The sequence below is a fragment of the Bombina bombina genome, chromosome 3, assembly GCF_027579735.1.
Source record: "Bombina bombina isolate aBomBom1 chromosome 3, aBomBom1.pri, whole genome shotgun sequence".
Lineage (NCBI taxonomy): Eukaryota > Metazoa > Chordata > Amphibia > Anura > Bombinatoridae > Bombina > Bombina bombina.
This window is the reverse complement of record NC_069501.1, coordinates 90,850,920-90,870,937: the sequence shown is the minus strand read 5'-3', so window position 1 is coordinate 90,870,937 and position 20,018 is coordinate 90,850,920. Positions and strand designations below refer to the sequence as shown.

At 38.1% G+C, this 20,018-nt stretch overlaps 1 protein-coding gene across 2 annotated transcripts in view; it reads left to right on the top strand.

The window, feature by feature from the left end:
- The first annotated feature begins 7,243 nt into the window (after positions 1-7,243).
- The window catches only part of B3GALT5 (beta-1,3-galactosyltransferase 5), a 143,662-nt gene continuing 130,887 nt past the window's right edge, over positions 7,244-20,018 (top strand). For both annotated transcript variants that reach the window (XM_053705917.1, XM_053705916.1), the window contains exon 1: positions 7,244-7,376. The gene's annotated coding sequence lies outside the window, so the exon portion shown is untranslated. The remainder of the gene's footprint in view (positions 7,377-20,018) is intronic.

Below are 20,018 nucleotides of genomic sequence, written 5' to 3'. Positions count from 1 at the left end.
GGCAATACTATTTAGGAAAAATCTACAATACACCATTTGCAAAACACGAACAGATCAGGAAGGAAGGTACATTATGATACAGCTAGAAGTTGGTGGGCTGACTTTTACACTGGTCGGAATCTATGGACCACAGACCCAAAAACAACTATTCTTAAGGACATTGCACACAGAAATCATGAACTTTACCACTTCTCCTCTTATTATTGGAGGGGACTTTAATATTGCCCCACAGGTCCCTGTTGATAGATTTGCTAACCCTGACAAAAACACCCCCTCGTCCAAAAGAGTATTGAACTCCAAAAAGGAATCACTGATGATACGCACACTAGCGAGGTCATTGAACTTGCAAGATGTGTGGAGGGCCAAATACCCGGAAAACAGGGAATACACATGCATGTCCATATCAAAAGATACCCTTTCAAGACTAGATTATTTCTTAATTTCCTCAAGCTTATGCCCAAGAGTGGTGGAAGCAGCCATAGACCCTATAACAATCTCGGACCACGCCCCTATAACAGTAAAAGTCCACATAGAAAGCTCTGCCCATCTTATCTATATAGGGATCCAAACTTTTATAGACATATTCTGGGGGAATGGCACACCTATGTGAATCTTAATAGGGCTCATGTTGAAGACCCCCTCCTATTCTGGGAGGCGGCCAAGGCTGTATTGAGAGGGACTATCTCGGCCTACGCCACATCCATTAGAAGACAAAGCAAACAAAAAACAGAACAGCTTCTGACACGCCTATTAAATGCGAGAAACAAATGCCTCAGAAACCCCAATACCGTAAACTTACATAAATACAAAGAGGCCAAAACACTTAGAGACAACTACATAATACAACAATCCAATAAGGCCCACGCCAAAACGCAAGCCAGATACTATAGATTTGGAAATAAAACTGGGAAGTTATTAGCCAGAGTCACTAAACTAACTAAGAAACGGAGCTCAGTTTTAGCAATAAGATGGGGAGACGTGATACTTAACAAAGAGACTGACATCCAGGAGGCCTTCACTAGTTTCTATAAAGATCTTTATTCCGCGCAGCACATACATGACTCGGATAGGGAAAGTTTTTGGACTCATATCCAGCTACCAAAGCTAGAACAGAACAAACTTGGTGAAATCAACTCCCCCATCACCCCAGAGGAAATAGTGGCCACAATCAAAGATTTAAAGCTAAAGAAATCCCCGGGCCCTGTTGGACTACCGGCGGAGTTCTACAAAATTATGGGACCAGACATAGCAGAGGCTCTGGCGAAGTTGTTTAATGGATTGATGGAGGACACAGTGGTCCCCTCTGTTAGGTTTGCAGAAGCACACATTAGTATCATACCAAAAGAAGGACGTGACCCCCTTCTCACACAGTCTTACCGCCCTATCTCCCTGTTAAACCAGGACTACAAGATCTTGACAAAAGTCCTTGCCAATAGATTGGCAAGAGTCTTGCCATCGCTCATCCACAGCGACCAGACAGGCTTTGTCAAGGGGAGATCATCAGTCCTTAACATTAGGAGAGTCCAAACAGTCATTCAGTACTATTGGCAGATCTCACGGGATACAGGGAAGAGAGAAAGCCACAAAGAAGCAGCCCTACTACTAATCGATGCTGAAAAAGCCTTCGATAAGGTTATGTGGGATCATCTCTTTTATACTCTGGGGAAGATGGGAATAGAAGGTTCATTTGTAAAAGCAGTGTCCAATCTATATAGGATCCCCCAGGCATCGATTCTTGTAAACGGGATGGCCACACAGCCCTTTATGTTACACAGGGGTACGAGGCAGGGTTGCCCCCTGTCTCCCCTCCTCTTTGACATTGCGATTGAACCCATAGCGTGGGCAATCAGGGAACAATTAGAGGGAATGCAGATAGGTGAGACGCGTTCACACATCTCGTTATTTGCAGACGATATGGTTTTATTTTTACAAAACCCACGCAGTAACATTACCCGACTAATGAAGTTAGTGACAGACTTTGGTAAGATCTCAGGTTACACGATTAACACGGACAAAACTGAACTAGTTTGGTTGTTATCCAAAGGAGATAGACAAATTCCACAGTTTGATTTTAAAGTAGTGGAAGGGAACTTTAAATATCTAGGTATAAATCTCAATACAGACCCACGAAAGTGGTATTCAATAAATTACGGCCCCTTACTAGGACAGTTGAAAAATCTGCTTAAAACATGGTCTCCGCTCCCCCTGTCTACCTCGGGCAGAGTGGGCCTCATAAAAATGGTCTACTTTCCAAAGTTACTTTATTTCTTTCAGACTTTACCCTTTCTGCTCAAAAAGACAGATTTATGAGAAGTGACTCAGACGGTCCTTCAGTTTGTCTGGAACAATAAAAAGCATAGGGTCAGCTACTCGAAACTCACAGCAACACGCGAAATGGGGGGACTAGCGCTGCCCAATTTTGAATTTTACAATTGGGCGGCCCAGTGCAAATTTGTCATAGATTGGATGACAGGGCAAGGTACATTCACAAACATTAAACTAGAAAACACACTGATAAAACCTTGGACATTAGAAATGATACCACATATGACACACTCGCAAGCGACTAAATACCTGATGGACATTGACTTACTGAACCACCCAGCGAGAGCCTGGAGACTGACCTGCAAACACCTGGGGGGGGGGAAATAGAGTAATATCTTACTTACCATGGGGGGGGAACCCCGAATTCCCGGCGGGTCTAACATCAGAAGCCTTCAGCCACTGGAGAAGGCTTGGATTACGCACGGTGGGCCAGACCCTACAGATAGGGGGGGAACACATGCAATCATTTGAGGAACTGAGGCAGCTATTCGGGCTTCCAAGAACACACCACTATGCTTATCTGCAGGCCAGGCACTACCACATAGCACTGCGTAGGGAGAACAAGGGAACAGATCAGTCGCAGATTGTGCACATTATACAACTAGCAGAACAGGGCAACACATCCATATCCCCACTCTACCGAACCTTGAACAAAGCAACAAGCACATTATGCTTGAATAGAATAGCTGAGATCTGGAGATCCTTGCTGGATGAGGAAGTTTCCGATAGGGAGATAGAAGAGAGCATACTTAGAGTCAAGCGAGCCACTCTTTCGTCGGAAGTGAGGGAGTCACACTTTAAACTCTTACATGATAGTTACATAACGCCCAAGAAATACCAGAAATGGAAAACAAACAGGGACAATAAATGCCCAAAGTGCGGGAAAGAAGAGGCAGACATCAAACATATGACATGGAACTGCCCCAAGCTAGTTAAATTTTGGAAAATGACAACTTACTGGGCAAATAGGTGCATGAGCCTACATACTAGGGAACTTACATTTAGAAACATCATACTACTAGATCTTGGGGATATACCGAGAACTTCTAGATTAATCATGTCCAATATAGTGTTGGTAGCAAGGCGCCTGATATTCCAAAACTGGTTGAAACATGACCCACCTACTGTGTCACAATTGAAGCAGACAATGTTAAATCAAATGTTTATTGAACAGGCAGATGGGTTGGGTGATATCGTAAAGAGAGTGAAGTCATTTATCACAAAAAGGGAACCCTTCCTTCACACACTCCCAATCCCACTGTGTAAAATGGTTATAGCACCGTTCAAGAACACAGATTATATATTAGAGGCAAATCTCAGAGGAGAGTGGAAATGGGACTAAAAAGGAGGCTATGAATGTAGGGAGTAGAGGTGGAGCATCCAAACTGGGGTAAGTTGGCTAAGTTACAGGAATTGTATTGTATTAATTGTATTGTACTATATGTTTGTTAAAAAGTGCCTTATGGGGGGATTGATTCAAGTTTCACAGGTCCAGTCAATACTCTTCAGTGGGGGTATATTTCTCATGGACAATCTCTGGACTTTTGATAAGTGATAGTAAAGGCTAGACCACTTTATGTTCTCGATTCTCACCCTTTTTTGAAACTCTGTAATGTCTATTGTTTACTGAATATGTGATGTATCATTCTCCTATATGTGGCACACAAAAATAAAGATATTTAAAAAAAAAAACAAATCCATAAAAATGTATGTATTCCAGTACTGCATTTCATTCACTTCCTAAATTTAGATCAGTATTTACATTTCTGTCTAGTTGCAGTACAGCAGATCACTAAATGTTTGTATGACTTCCTAATTTCCCACAGCTAGGGACGATATTACGGCTTTCAGCTGAAACAATATGCAAATATGTTTAATGTAAGTATAATATGCTGCCCACGTGTTTTCTTTTGTAAAGGCAAAAATTACTTTTCAGTACAGAAATATATTTTAAAAAAAGCATAAACACTAAAAACTATAATACATATTAAACACACACTTTTACATATATGTATATGTCCCTTTAAAGGGACAATAAGGTCAAAATTAAACTTAGGTGGATTGAATAGAGCATGACATTTTAAACAACTTTAAATTTAACTTCTGTTATAAAATTTGCTTAGTTCTCTTGATATCCTTTGTTAAAGAGACACTAAACACAAATTGTAAACTACATGATTATAAACCTTTATATATAACAATAACTTTGAAATGAAAATTGCAGCTTTATATTGTCAAATAAGTATATTTTATGTTTATTCATGTTACTGATTTCCCTGTCCCACAGAACAAAAGAACCCTTGCTAACCAATCACAAACTTATATTCAGCTATAGCATAAACTCAGACTGGGGTAGCCTGCACGCTTGTATTCTCTTAAAGGGACACTGTAGTCAAAAATAGAATGATATGATTACAATAGTATAGCTTGAAATCATTCTTTTTTAAATGTACAGTATGTTGCAAATATTTAGCGTTTTTAATATCTTTATGTTTGAAATATAAACTATTTCCAAACCCACTGTGTTGTTCGCCGTTACCGGTTTCCAATCCGGCTAAACAACTCCAGTTGGAAGATAGCGATTCAAAGACGAAATGCGCATGCGCGAGTTAGCACAACGCCATCGCATACGTCACCATCTTATATTCAAGAAGACACCCTCGGTCATGTCGGGCTCTGTGGAGCAATATGCGCATGCGAGACTAAGAGAATCCTATTGCGCATGTGTGTAATGACGGTAATGAAGTATAATTTTATGCGAAAACTCGCCATCCGATTGGCAAGTATGTTAGAGCATAGACGGCCCACATTTGAGGGCTGGATTACGTGATGTAATGGACATAAAATAAAAGTTTAATTTTATGATCAAGGGAGCTTCGTTTTTGAACAAAAAAGGTACACTACTTTGATGTAATAAATGCAATGCTAACTGTTTGTTGCGTTTTGCATAACAAAAATAATGTTAGTAATCCTTTAAGGTTGTTTAGCACTGATTCAACTTGGCTACTATTGCAAATAATGATTTGCCTATCGTGAATGTTGATGCAAAACTGATAATCCACCTTTTAAAAGCATGTGACACCATGAAAAGTAAACAAAAGCTCACATAAATTGCCTTAAAGTATTAACCTAAGCCTTCCTGGGAGGAAGTGAAATAACACATTTTTTAGATTTATTTTACAGCAAAAGGCTGCAAAATAAATAATGAATGTATAATGCAATAATGTTTCACTTGCAATAATGAAACATTTTATGCGTTGTTGAAAAGTCAAGTTTAATGGTCCTTTAAAGAGTAATCTTATACGAGCTCAAGTGCGTGCATGTGTCGCTAGCTATCTTGCAGCAGTTTTTTGAATATTGCTTATATCAGTGTTATGCATAGATACAAACACTGAAGCCATAGACTGCTAAAGACACATGCACGCTCCTGATCCCCTTTCAGCCTACCCAGCTTTACTCTTTAACAAAGGATATCAAGAGAATAAAGCAAATTTGTTAACAGAAGTAAATTTGAAAGTTGTTTATAATTTCTGTGCTATATTCAATATTCTCATGTTTAGTACAGATCATGCTTTTTGTACTACTGTGTATTTAGGTATTGATTATTGTCTATTCCCTGAATTTTCATTGAAGTTTTGACTTTACAAAGTCTGTCTGTACCTTTGTTTTTCTCTTTTGTAACCTCAATTAAAAAAAAATACTCTGTGTTACAGGATTTACTATTGCTTTCATACAGCTATGTGTTTAACTCCCTCAGTTCACTACTGGGAGCTAGCTGAACATATCTGGTGAGCCAATGACAACAGCCACCAGTCACCAGTTAGCTCCCATTAGTGTATTGATGCTGTTAAGAATATGTAGATATGCTTTTCAACAGAGGATACCCTGAGAACAAAGTCAATTTAATAACAGAATATAAGAAATGAAGTGTCTTAAAATGACACCCGTTTTCTGAAGTATGAAAGTTTAATTTTAACTGTCATGTCCCTTTAATTGATAAAAAATAATGTAATTATTTTTTAAATACTAATAGTGCTAGATCCAATGCACATAATTACAATAGTCTATCTAGATATGCTTTTCAACAAAAGATTCCAAAGAAAAGATTTTATAATAGAAATAAATTGAAAAGTTGCTTAAAATTGCACACTCACCCATGAAAGTTTAAAGGGCCATTATAGCATGTCATTTTAAGACTAGCGACTCTTTAATATTATGTGTTTAACCCTGCAAAGGGGTTAAATATATAGTCACGCTACTCGGCTATGTGATTAGTGCTGATAATTTGAATAGTTGCTGTTTCTGATTTCTGACCAGCAGTGCTCTGCGGGTCCCACGCAGGGTTTCTACTATTAGGTGGTTAAACACATACCATTAAAGGGTCGCTAGTGGCTAACTAATTAAAACTTTTTTTTTTGGGACTATAAAATGGCCTTTTAATTTCTATTTCCCTTTAACTCACAGGGGACCTTGGAATGTCACATAGAGTTCAGAATCGATCTTTGTCTTAGGCGTTAGTGCACAGATGTTAAAAAACAAGAGGCTGCAGATGCATTTCTTCCTGGTCAATTAAATGTTCCCCTCACGCTTGCTATAAATGTTTAAAGACTGAAAAAGCTAATCCCTTCTCCTCTCCTCAAGCGATAATCAGAAAAAGTATAATGCAGTAACAAAACTAGGGGAAAATAATAATAATGTGTGTTATAAGCACAGAGCATTGCAGCTGGGCAATATATATATACAGAGAGAGAGTATAAATATATATGTTTTGCAGATCCGTTCTGACTATAAATAGAAGGGCTAACAAGAAAGTGACTGTATTCTTCATGCCATGGTAACAGTGCGTGCCGCCTTGATTCCCCACTGCTATATAAAGCATGTGCTTTGCAGACAGCCCCTTACTGCCTTTCCATAATAACACAAAGCCATTCTGCTGCTTGGACCGTTCCATTTCCTTCCTCAGTAGTAGACTCCTGATTGTACTTTTTTATCTTCAGTGATATCAGGTTCCTGCTTAAACAAGGGGCTGAATTCCCAAGCAGATCTTGCAGGTAACAATATTTTATGTATATTATATGTAGATTTAGTAGTGTAACTAATCTAGCTGAGCTTTAGAAGCGAGTTAGTTTTATTTGATTTAACTGAACTATTGACCTGTATAAATTATACAGTATAAATGCTACAGTATAAATTCTACAGTATAAATGCTACAGTATAAATGCTACAGAAAAAAACCTACAGTATAAATGCTACAGTATAAATGCTACAGTATAAATGCTACAGTATAAATTCTACAGTATAAATGCTACAGTATACATTCTACAGTATAAATGCTACAGTATAAATGCTACAGAAAAAAAACCTACAGTATAAATGCTACAGTATAAATGCTACAGAAAAAAAACATACAGTATAAATACTACAGTATAAATGCTACAGTATAAGATTCTGATGCGTATGTGGGATATGAAACAAAAGCTAAGGTTTGGATGTCACCAAATAAGTGTCCCCTTGTTCAGCCTCATTACAAAGCTTCATTTGTGCGTTTCTTTAATGGTGGCTCATTATGGAGACAGGGATAGATGTGTTCGCATGATTAGGACTGGATACATCTCTAATTGCGGATTATTGATGACATTGCTGTGACAGTGGTGACATTTAACATTTAGTTGGGATTCTGTGTCGGCTGCTGCTGCTGTAATGTTACTTGTGCTGCTTTGTGTTTAGGTGAAGCGGTTATAATATTGAGAGTGCAAGATCTGTGAACTTCTTGCCATTCAGAGAGTGTGGTGTATATTATATAATAAGTACACCTCATAGCTGTATATGTATGTGAGTCTATCTATCTATCTATCTATCTATCTATCTATCTATCTGTCTGTCTGTCTGTCTGTCTGTCTGTCTGTCTGTCTGTCTGTCTGTCTGTCTGTCTGTCTGTCTGTCTATCTATCTATCTATCTATCATATCTCTGTATGTCTGTCTCTATCATCTATTTTTCTTTCAGTACATGTAACATGGTTTACCTACATGTAACATATAACAATGTTTAACAGTGCATGTAACATGTTACATTGCCATGTATATAAATTGTATAAAAGGTAATGTAGCATGTTATGATGTTACACTTACATAACACAATATAAACCAGTGCGTGTATCTATGTAGCTGGCATGTAATATATCCCAGTATATAGCTGCATTTGGCATGGTAAATGTGTATGTAATATATAACAGCATAAGAGTGTATGTAACATGATACATTTACTGTGCAATATATACTATTGTAGCATAAAACACTCATATTTAATATATACCAGTGTATGAGTGTATTTATCATGTAATATACAGCAGTGTATATGCAGGTGTGTAAGTGACATGTAACACTTGCATGTAATATACAATACTGTGTAATGTAAAACGTACAGTGCTTGGGAGAAACTCTAGCATGTAAAATATATGCATGAGTGCATGTAACGTTAATCTTGCAGTGATGTGCTATATTGAGTGAGTGTGCACTCTTGATGGTAAATGTTGCATATGGTTTATAGCAAACTGCTTTTCAACGCGTATGGTTTATGTCTTGTGAATTAAAATACAAAGGAAACAGGTGCAGGAAATAAACAAATTAAGAAATTTAAATTGCTCTGGCTATTGCACACTGATTATTAAGATATTTAAAATGACTGTCTCTTATAGAGAAGACGTGCGAGAGCATCTGCATGTTTGTGTTGCTTCTTAATAAATTAAGGTTTCTGTGACTGTTTCTTATGGTTTTGTCATTAAAGGGACATTGCGGCCAAAAGTGGAATATACATGGAGGCATTTCAGATTTGAATAGAAGCATTTTTTTAATATACATGTTTTAGCAAAAATGCTCCTAATAAAAGCTATAGCTGTTTCAAAAGTGTATTCAAGTATGCTCCATGCATCAGCATTTTAAACACAGCACTTGGTCATCGAGCCTAAGGTGCTTGTACTATCTGGTAATGACTCAATGGGGCCTATTTACTATGGTACAAGCGGACATGATCCGATATAGCGTATCATGTCCGCTGCACATCGATAAATTCCGACAGCATACGCTGTTGCATTTAACATTGCACTAGCAGTTCTTGTGAACTGCTGGTGTAATGCTGTCCCCTGCAGATTCGCAGCCAATCGGCCGCTAGCTAGGTTGATTTCTGTCCGCGGCTTCAGAGCAGGCGGACAAGTTATGGAGCAGCGGTCTTTAGACTGCTACTTTATAACTTCTGTTTCCGGCAAGCCTGAAGGCTCGCCGGAAACAAGGGGCATCAAGCTCCATACGGAGCTTGATAAATTCGACCCAATTTATTAATTGCTGACATGATACTAGCCCCACTGGCATTCTGAGTAGCTGCATTATTTAAAATGCTGGTGCACTGAGAATATATAGCTATGCTTCACATGCACATGCAGAGAAAAATGTGAACACTGAAACAGCTTTTACTAGAAGCATTTTTGCCAATGCATGTATAATGCAAATATGTTTCTATTCAAAGATGTAATTTATTTATGGGCATTTCAATTTTGACCTGGATATCCCTTTAACACAAATGTAGCTAAGTATAACATAAAAATACACAATCACAAGAAACTTGTACTTTGCCTCCTGTGTTTGGTACAATACAATTGTATTTTGCATATTATTTCTTTTATACAATGTATGCTTGGGGTTATTTACTATAAAGTACATGTAGCATTTTGCACGTTGCGTGTCATTTATAAAAGTGTAAAAGAGGGTTTGTAGCATGTTATAAAATGCATGTACACTACAACACAATAGGAATACTGTCACACAGAATGTCATACTGCATGGTATGTATAGCAATGTGCAGGTGTTTGTAGTATTACATGTAATATTTATTAGCACAACAGGCAAACTGTATGTAGCATTTTACTCTTCATGCTTGTAGGAACCTTATGTGCTATTCAACGCAATATGTAAAGCACAGCATATCACACTACATGCAGTTTATATCAGTGTGTAATTTTATGGAGCATTTTACTATGGGTACACTGCATAAGAGAACGTAGCATATTTCAGTTTATATTGATGTAGAACTCATAATTTAAGAAGTGTGCAAACAACATTTTACACTACATGTGCCAGGTGTCCAGTATTCAACTGGACAGTCCAGTATTTTAGCAGGCTGTCCAGTAAAATCTTTACAAATATACTGGACACTTAAATATCCATTTTTTTTTTTTAAAGTCTCTGAATATTAGCAAAAAGTAAAAAGCCCCCTATGCCTCAACGCCATACAAATATGGAGCAGAAAGAGGTGAGGGGCAATTAGGGGGGTGAAAAGGCTACTGTTTACTTGTGTTACTGTCAGCCAAAAGAGTGGGGGCCAAGTTAGAGGTTTTTGGGAGCATTAAGTGGCCCCACAGAATGTAGTACTCAGTCACCAACGAATTGGCCAGTATTTTTGCAGAGAACAGCTGGAAACCCTAAGTAATAATAATATCTAATGTATGAAATTTACCATTTGTGAAAGTATCTGCAGGGCGGAAGAGTGCATGATGGGTACAGATTATATTTAAAGACATATACAAGTGCAAAAAGAAAATGCTTTACCATGTCAGAGCATTTTGTTTTTATTTAACTGTTGCTTTCATGTAACTGTGTTTAACAAAGGGGTTAAACCTATAGTTAAATGTGGTTCTAGAGTAGCGATGCACTGCTGGGAACTAGCTGTATGCATCTCTATGTTGAAGCCCTTTGCAGCTTTTTTTTTAACCCCTAAGATCTCATATCTTTGACCCCTTATAACTTTTTAATGCATTTTTTTTTATTTTTTTTTATTAGACAGTGTTATTATGAGTGTAACTGTAATGTTAAATGTATTATTGATGCGTAACAGTTAAAGGGCCATAATACCCAAATGTTTAAACACTTGAAAGTGATGCAGCATAGCTGTAAAATGCTGACTAGAAAATATCTCCTGAACATCTCTATGTAAAAAAGAAAGATATTTTACCTAAAAAGTTCCTCAGTAGCCACCTCCCATTGTAAAGGATTTCTAAGCAGCATTTTAGTGTGTCTGTCCTAGGACAGCTTAGGGGATGAGCCTCGTGAACTCTCATATTATTTCACCAATCAGGTAAAGGAAGCTTACTATGAAATCTCATGAGAGTTAAGTCAAATCTCATGAGATCACAGTAAGAGTTCATGACCTCAGCACTGCTGATGCTGATTGGCTGCTGTTCATTTCTTAATTTTTTTTTATTTTTACCTGCAGCTGGGAGCAGGTGAAGTATAACTTTTTACACAGAACTTACTCTGCTGAGCTGAGGAGATTGTGAGGTAAAATACCTTCCTTTTTTACATAGAGATGCTCAGGTGATATTTTCCTGTCAGCTTTTTACAGTTATACTGCATCAGTTTCAAGTGATTTAGCATATGAGTATTATGTCCCTTTAACTAGAGTTCTGAAATTGCGCTAACCCGACGCATGTTAAATTTTATTGCGTTCAAGCCAACGTGTCTGCTTTCAACTCTTAATATGCACGCTATTTCTGTCCTTCGCAAAGTGCCGCAAAATACCCCATATTGCTTGCATCCTACAGTTAGTGCGCCACTCATTATCTACCCCTATAAGGGGTGTATGCATGTAGTCAACAATTACCAGCAAGCTAGGATGATTTAAAAGTGTCCGATTATGTGAAGACAAAGCTGAATTCTATAAGCAGTTTGGAAAGGACATTCTAGTGCACAATTGTTAGATCAAGTCAGTTTTACTTTACTGACTGTAGGTACGTTATGTTTAACTTCCACAAAGTATTGCTCATGAGTTAACAAGCATTGTAGTTTGAAACGGCAGGATGTTTTGTCAATATTAATAGTCATGCAAAGGAGCAAACAAGTCTTGTGAAAGGGAAGGTGGTGGACTGGTAATCATATTGTCTGAGTATTTGGAGAATAAGATATTTGAGATACTGTTGACCAATGGTAGCTGGTGAAGCTTTGAGTTAATGAAGCATGTAGGCTCCTCCCAAACTTAAAGGGACAATATACATTAATTTTCATATAACTGCATGTAATAGACATTCAATACTATAAATAATAATATGTACAGATACTGATATACAAATCCAGTGTAAAACCTTTTAAAAACTTACTTAGAAGCTACCAGTTTAGCACTATTGATGAGGTAGTCTGGGACTCCCAGTGAAATGGGCTGGAAAGCATATGAAAAGACCCTTTACACAAACAGGAGCAAGCCGGAGTAGGTACACAACAGTATACTTGGGGCTTGGTTAGGAGTCTAAAAATCAGCACAAGGATATTTAAAAATAAGCACAGCTATAATTTTTTTCAAAAGAAACCCTGTACGGCCGATATAAATGGATAATCAACAAAACATTTATGCAAAGATGTCTGGTTTGATGTCTCACCCAGTGCCTCCAACGTGCACCACACAAGTTGAAACACACATACTATTGTATATGCAAACAGACAAAAGCACAAATAATATAATGGGCACACACACACAAACATTCATACTCTCACACACAGGATCTAAGAAGGGCCCCCCTACACCCCCCCAAAAAAAAATACATATAAAAAAAAATGTGAATCAGATTACGTCTGCAAAGGAGGTACCCTGTGCCCACAGTCTGTGAGATGTTCTGACCCCCTATTACTGTATATAGTGACACTGTTTAACCCACCAGTACTGTATTTAGGGAGTTAGTGACACAGTCTGTAAGCTGCCGGTGAGATGGCTGGCCTGACCCTACCCGCCCAGTACTTTATAAAGTGACCACAGTAGTCTGTGACATGGTCCAGCCCCCCCGTACTGTATATAGTGGTAATGTATAGTGACACTGTTTACCCCCGCCCCCATGCTGTAGTAACAAGGTCTGTAATTTGCTGGTTCCACAAACATACACACACATACATGCATAAATACACACACAGTCACATACATACACATACATACACACACACATACACACCAATGGGTAAAACAGAAACACTAACCCCTGTAGTCAGAGACACTAATGAAGCATCATTTCACACTCACATGATATCAGTGCAGGCAGTGGCAGGTCAACATTTTTTATTGTAAAAAAAAACATTTTTTTTTAAGCTGGGCCCCCACCCTTGGGGGCCCAGTCGCAATTGCGTCCTCTGCACCTCCTGTAATTTCGCCCCTGAGTGGCGCACTAAGTAATGATACCGCTCAAAGTAAACATTTAATGCGGACAGGTTAGCAAGTGTATAACAATTTGAAAGTAAATGTTTATGTGTGAGTGAAACCCTATGCGCACTAACTTCAGGGCTTCAGATATAGCGACCATGCTAACTAAATACATACAGGTATAGATATATACATATATATATATATATATATACTGTATATATATATATATATATATATATATATATATATATATATATATATATATATATATGTATATATATATATATATATATATGTATATATATATATATATATATATATATATATATATATATATATATATGAATATATATTTAAAAATTGAAAGAACATTTTCTACTATGGGAAGAACATTTTTATTTACATTAAATACACAATAAAAACATTAATAAATATTACAATTGATTAAAAATTAAAGTTTTAAGGTATTTAAGTGGAAAGTGTTCCAAAGTGTATATATGTGACTGTATATACATGTGTGTATATACAGTATCCCACAAAAGTGAGTACACCCCTAACATTTTTGTACATATTTTATTATATCTGAAGAAATGGCACTGCTACAATGTAAAGCAGTGAGTGTACAGCCTGTATAACAGTGTAAATTTGCTGTCCCCTCAAAATAACTCATGAAAAAGAAAAATAAGGGTAACTCCTCTTGTAAAAATCCCAAAATATTTTTATTAGACAGGATCAGACACAGAACACCACAACGTTTCGGGGTCAGTACCCCTTAGTCATGTGATCATCACATGACTAAGGGGTACTGACCCCGAAACGTTGTGGTGTTCTGTGTCTGATCCTGTCTAATAAAAATATTTTGGGATTTTTACAAGAGGAGTTACCCTTATTTTTCTTTTTCATACTCTATTGCTGGGACTGTGGCAGTCACTCCAAAGGAGTACCCTCTATCTTGGGGTTTGAAGCCGGTGCTGGATTATCCTCATTTCATATATTATTCCCTCAAAATAACTCAACACACAGCCATTAATGTCTAAACCGTTGGCAACAAAAGTAAATGCACCCCTAAGTGGAAATGTCCAAATTGAGCCCAAAGTGTCAATATTTTGTGTGGCCACCATTTTTTTCCAGCACTGCCCTAACCCTCTTGGGCATGGAGTTCACCAGAGCTTCACAGGTTGCCACTGGAGTCCACTTTCACTCCTCCATGACAACATCACGAAGCTGGTGGATGTTAGAGATCTTGCACTCCCCCACATTCCGTTTGAGGATGCCTCACAGATGCTAAATAGGGTTTAGGACTGGAGACATGCTTGGCCAGTCCATCACCTTTACCCTCAGCTTCTTTAGCAAGGCAGTGGTTGTCTTGGAATTGTGCTTGGGGTCATTATCATGTTGGAATACTACCCTGCGGCCCAGTCTCCGAAGGGAGGGGATCATGCTCTGCTTTAGTATGTCACAGTACATGTTGGCATTCATGGTTCCCTAAATTAACTGTAGCTCCCCATTGCTGGCAGCACTCATGCAGGCCCAGACTATGACACTCCCACCACCATGCTTGATTGTAGGCAAGACACACTTGTCTTTGTACTCCTCACCTGGTTGCCGCCACACACTCTTGATACCATTTTGAACCAAATAAGTTTATCTTGGTCTCATCAGACCACAGGACATGGTTCCTGTAATCCATGTCCTTAGTCTGCTTGTCTTCAGCAACCTGTTTGTGGGCTTTCTTGTGCATCATCTTTAGAAAAGGTTTCCTTCTGGGATGACAGCCATGCAGACCAATTTGATGCAGTTTGCGGCGTATGGTCTGAGCACTAACAGGCTGATCCCCCACCCATTCAACCTCTGCAGCAATGCTGGCAGCACTCATATGTCTATTTCCCAAAGACAACCTCTAAATATGATGCTGAGCACGTGCACTCAGCTTCTATGGTCGACCATTGCGAGGCCTGTTCTGAGTGGAACCTGTCCTGTGAAACCGCTGTATGGTCTTGCCCACAGTGCTGCAGCTCAGATTTAGGGTCTTGGCAATCTTCTTATAGCCTAGGTCATCTTTATGTAGAGCAACAATTCTTTTTTTCAGATCCTCAGAGAGTTCTTTGCCATGAGGTGCCATGTTAAACTTCCAGTGACCAGTATAAGAGAGTGTGAGAGCGATAACACCAAATGTAACACACCTGCTCCCCATTCACAGCTGAGACCTTGTAACACTAACGAGTCGCATGACAACGGGGAGGAAAAATGGCTAATTGGGCCCAATTTGGATATTTCCACTTAGGGATGTACTCACTTTTGTTGCCAACAGTTTAGAGATTAATGGCTGTGTGTTCAGTTATTTGGAGGGGACAGCAAATTTACACTGATATACAGGTTGTTTGACATTGTCACATGAAAAGATATAATAAAATATTAACAAAAATGTGAGGGTGTACTCACTTTTGTGGGATACTGTGTGTGTGTGTGTGTATATATATATATATATATATATATATACATACACACACATATTTATAAGTACATAAATACACGTGCATATACACGTGCATATACACACACACATACATACATACATACATACATACATATATATATATATATATATATATATATATATATATATATATATATATATATAGTCCAGAAAAATTGGAAGGCACTCACTGGGTTTTAATAATTTTCTTTTAATTTTTAAGTGACGTTTCGGGGTTGCCCCCATCCTTAAACAAGTATATGCAACCCAGAAACATCACTTTAAATTAAAAACAGAATTATTAAGACCCAATGAGGGCCTTACAATTTTTCTGGACTGTGCATTTATATTGAAATGCACCCTGGGCAGGAGAGACATATTGGTCTGCTAACGAGTTAAAAGGATACCTATATCTCAAAAACCGACGATGTTACAGACGTGAAAATTGGTATTTAGATTCTCCTTGAAAAATAAAGAAATAGGTATTTTACAATTTCCCCAAAATTTACATATGGAGGGGTCAAAAGAGGGGGGGCTGATTTATGAGGACACCTATAGCTCAAAAACCGACAATGTTACAGATGTGCAAATTTGTATTTAGATTCTCCTTAAAAATTAAGAAACACGTGTTTTACCATTTCCACAAAATCCACTTACGGGGGGTCAAAAGAGGGGGGCTGATTTATGAGGATACCTATATCTCAAAAACCAAAGATGTTACAGAAGTGAAAATTGATATTTAGATTCTCCTTTAAAAATAAAGAAAAACGTGTTTTACTATTTCCAAAACATCCACTTAAGGGGGGTCAAAAGTGGCGGTGATTTATGAGGATATCTATATCTCAGAAAACAAAGATGTTACAGATGTGAAAATTGGTATTTAAACTACAAGAATTAACGAAAACTCAAGAAGTTCATGTCAGCGAGTTTGCAACCTGAACAGGCACACATATGAGGGCACATGTCGTTGTGAGTGGTTGGGTTTTTTGCTATTATTCACAAATCACAAAATCCATGCCAGCGAAGCCGCGGGCAACAGCTAGTATATATATATATATATATATATATATATATATATATATATTACTGTGCAAAAGTCTTAGGCTACGTCTCTTTTTAATAACCCTTACCATCGATAAGTTTCACCCTCAGGTGCTAACGAAGGCTCCATGCCATCACTAGGACTCACTAACCTTGAGGGGGCCTGAGGGCCCATATCTCCCTCCTCCCGTCGGATCTTGCCCTCATATTGAAGAGCAGGCTCTGGGCTTCACTCAGAGTGTGATGGTGTCATCACGAATTAATGCAATGACGTCATCACATAACTTTATTTACAACTGTCAATTGACAGTTATGGAGAGATGGGGGCATACTGCTTAGATTCCCGTATCTTGGGCATCTAAGCAGCTACAGACCCCTAAGACCCACATTTGGAAAGGTAACCTTTCCAATGGTGTAAGTCTTTAAAGTTTAATAAAAAAAATTAAAAAGTTCAAATTAAATAGATTTTAAAATTATTTAAAAAATTATAAGGGGTCTCTAACGGCACATACATAAAGATCAAAATTGCCTAGAGACCCCCAAAATAAATTTCCCTAAAATAAATTACTCCCTGTTTTTTAAAAAATGATCAATTGAAGTATAGCAGCTAAATGATCACTATGGTAACCAGCGGTACCAGAGTGATCACCTAGCTAAGAAAAATGACATTACTATACGGATACCAATATAATATTTATAACCACATGAACATCTGGATAATGTGATAACAAATTAATCAATGTTAGAGAGATGCTTTTATTAAATATCGGCTAGATTACGAGTTTTTCGTTTTGAGCTGTGCGGTGCTAACAAGCAGTTTTGTCTCACCGCTCACTTACATGCAGCGCTGGTATTATGAGTTTTTACAAACCCGGCGTTTAAAGGCAAGAAGTAAGCGTTGAGCAAAATTTTGCTCCTTAACGCACTCCAATACCAGCGCTGCTTAAGTCAGCGGTGAGCTGGTCGTACATGCTCGTGCACGATTTCCCCATAGGAATCAACGGGGAGAGCCAGCTGAGAAAAAGTCTAACACCTGCAAAAAAGCAGCGTAAAACTCAGTAACGCAGCCCCATTGATTCCTATGGGGAAATAAAATTTATGTCTACACCTAACACCCTAACATGAACCCCGAGTCTAAACACTCCTAATCTTACACTTATTAACCCCTAATCTGCCGCCCGACATCGCCAACACCTACATTATACTTATTAACCCCTAATCTGCCGCTCCGGACACCGCCACCACCTACATTACACTTATGAACCCCTAATCTGCTGCCCCAAACATCGCTGACACCTATATTATATTTATTAACCCCTACTCTGCCGCCCCCAATGTCGCCGCAACCTACCTACACTTATTAACCCCTAATCTGCTGCCCCCAACGTCGCCGCCACTATAATAAACATATTAACCCCTAAACCGCCGCACTCCCGCCTCGCAAACATGAGTTAAATCTTATTAACCCCTAATCTGCCGTCCCTAACATCGCCGCCACCTACCTACATTTATTAACCCCTAATCTGCTGCACCCAACGTCGCCACCACTAAATGTATTAACCCCTAAACCCAAGTCTAACCCTAACACCCCCTAACTTAAATATAATTACAATAAATCTAACTAAAAATTACTATCATTAACTACATTATTCCTATTTAAAACTAAATACCTATAAAATAAACCCTAAGCTAGCTACAATATAACTAATAGTTACATTGTAGCTAGCTTAGGGTTTATTTTTATTTTATAGGCAAGTTTGTATTTATTTTAACTAGGTATAATAGTTATTAAATAGTTATTAACTATTTAATAACTACCTAGCTAAAATAAATACAAAAGTACCTGTAAAATAAAACCTAGCCTAAGTTACAATAACACCTAACACTACACTATAATTAAATAAATTAACTAAATTAACAACAATTAACTAAATTAAATTAAATGAGCTAAAGTACAAAAACAAACAAACACTAAATTACAGAAAATAATAAACAAATTACAAGATATTTAAACTAATTACACCTAATCTAATAGCCCTATCAAAATAAAAAAAGCCCCCCAAAATAAAAAAAAAACTCTAGCCTAAACTAAACTACCAATAGCCCTTAAAAGGGCCTTTTGCGGGGCATTGCCCCAAAGTAATCAGCTCTTTTACCTGTAAAAAAAATAAATACAAACAACCCCCCAACAGTAAAACCCACCACCCACACAACCAACCCTCCAAATAAAATACTATCTAAAAAACCTAAGCTAACCATTGCCCTGAAAAGGGCATTTGGATGGGCATTGCCCTTAAAAGGGCAGTTAGCTCTTTTGCGGCCCAAACCCTAACCTAAAAATAAAACCCACCCAATACACCCTTAAAAAACCTAACACTATCCCCCTGAAGATCGACTTACAGTTCTGAGGACTGGACATCCATATTCAAGGAAGCGGCAGAAGTATTCATCCAACCGGGCCTAAGTCCTCAACGAAGCCGGGAGAAGTCTTCATCCAAGCCGGGCGAAGTGGTCCTCCAGACGGGCAGAAGTCTTCATCCAGATGGCATCTTCTATCTTTATCCATCTGACGCGGAGCGGCTCCATCTTCAAGACATCCGACACGGAGCATCCTCTTCTTCCAACGACTACCCAATGAATGGAGGTTCCTTTAAGTGACGTCATCCAAGATGGCTTCCCTTAGATTCCGATTGGCTGATAGAATTCTATCAGCCAATCGGAATTAAGGTAGAAAAAATCCTATTGGCTGATGCAATCAGCCAATAGGATTGAGCTCGCATTCTATTGGCTGTTCCAATCAGCCAATAGAATGCAAGCTCAATTCTATTGGTTGATTGGATCAGCCAATAGGATTGAACATCAATCCTATTGGCTGATTGCATCAGCCAATAGGATGTGAATAATAGACATTAAATAAACTAAACACATTCCTATTTTTTCCCTTTTCTTTTGTCCCTTAAAGTATGCTAAGTGTATTTGTAGATACAGATACCGAATGTGAATAG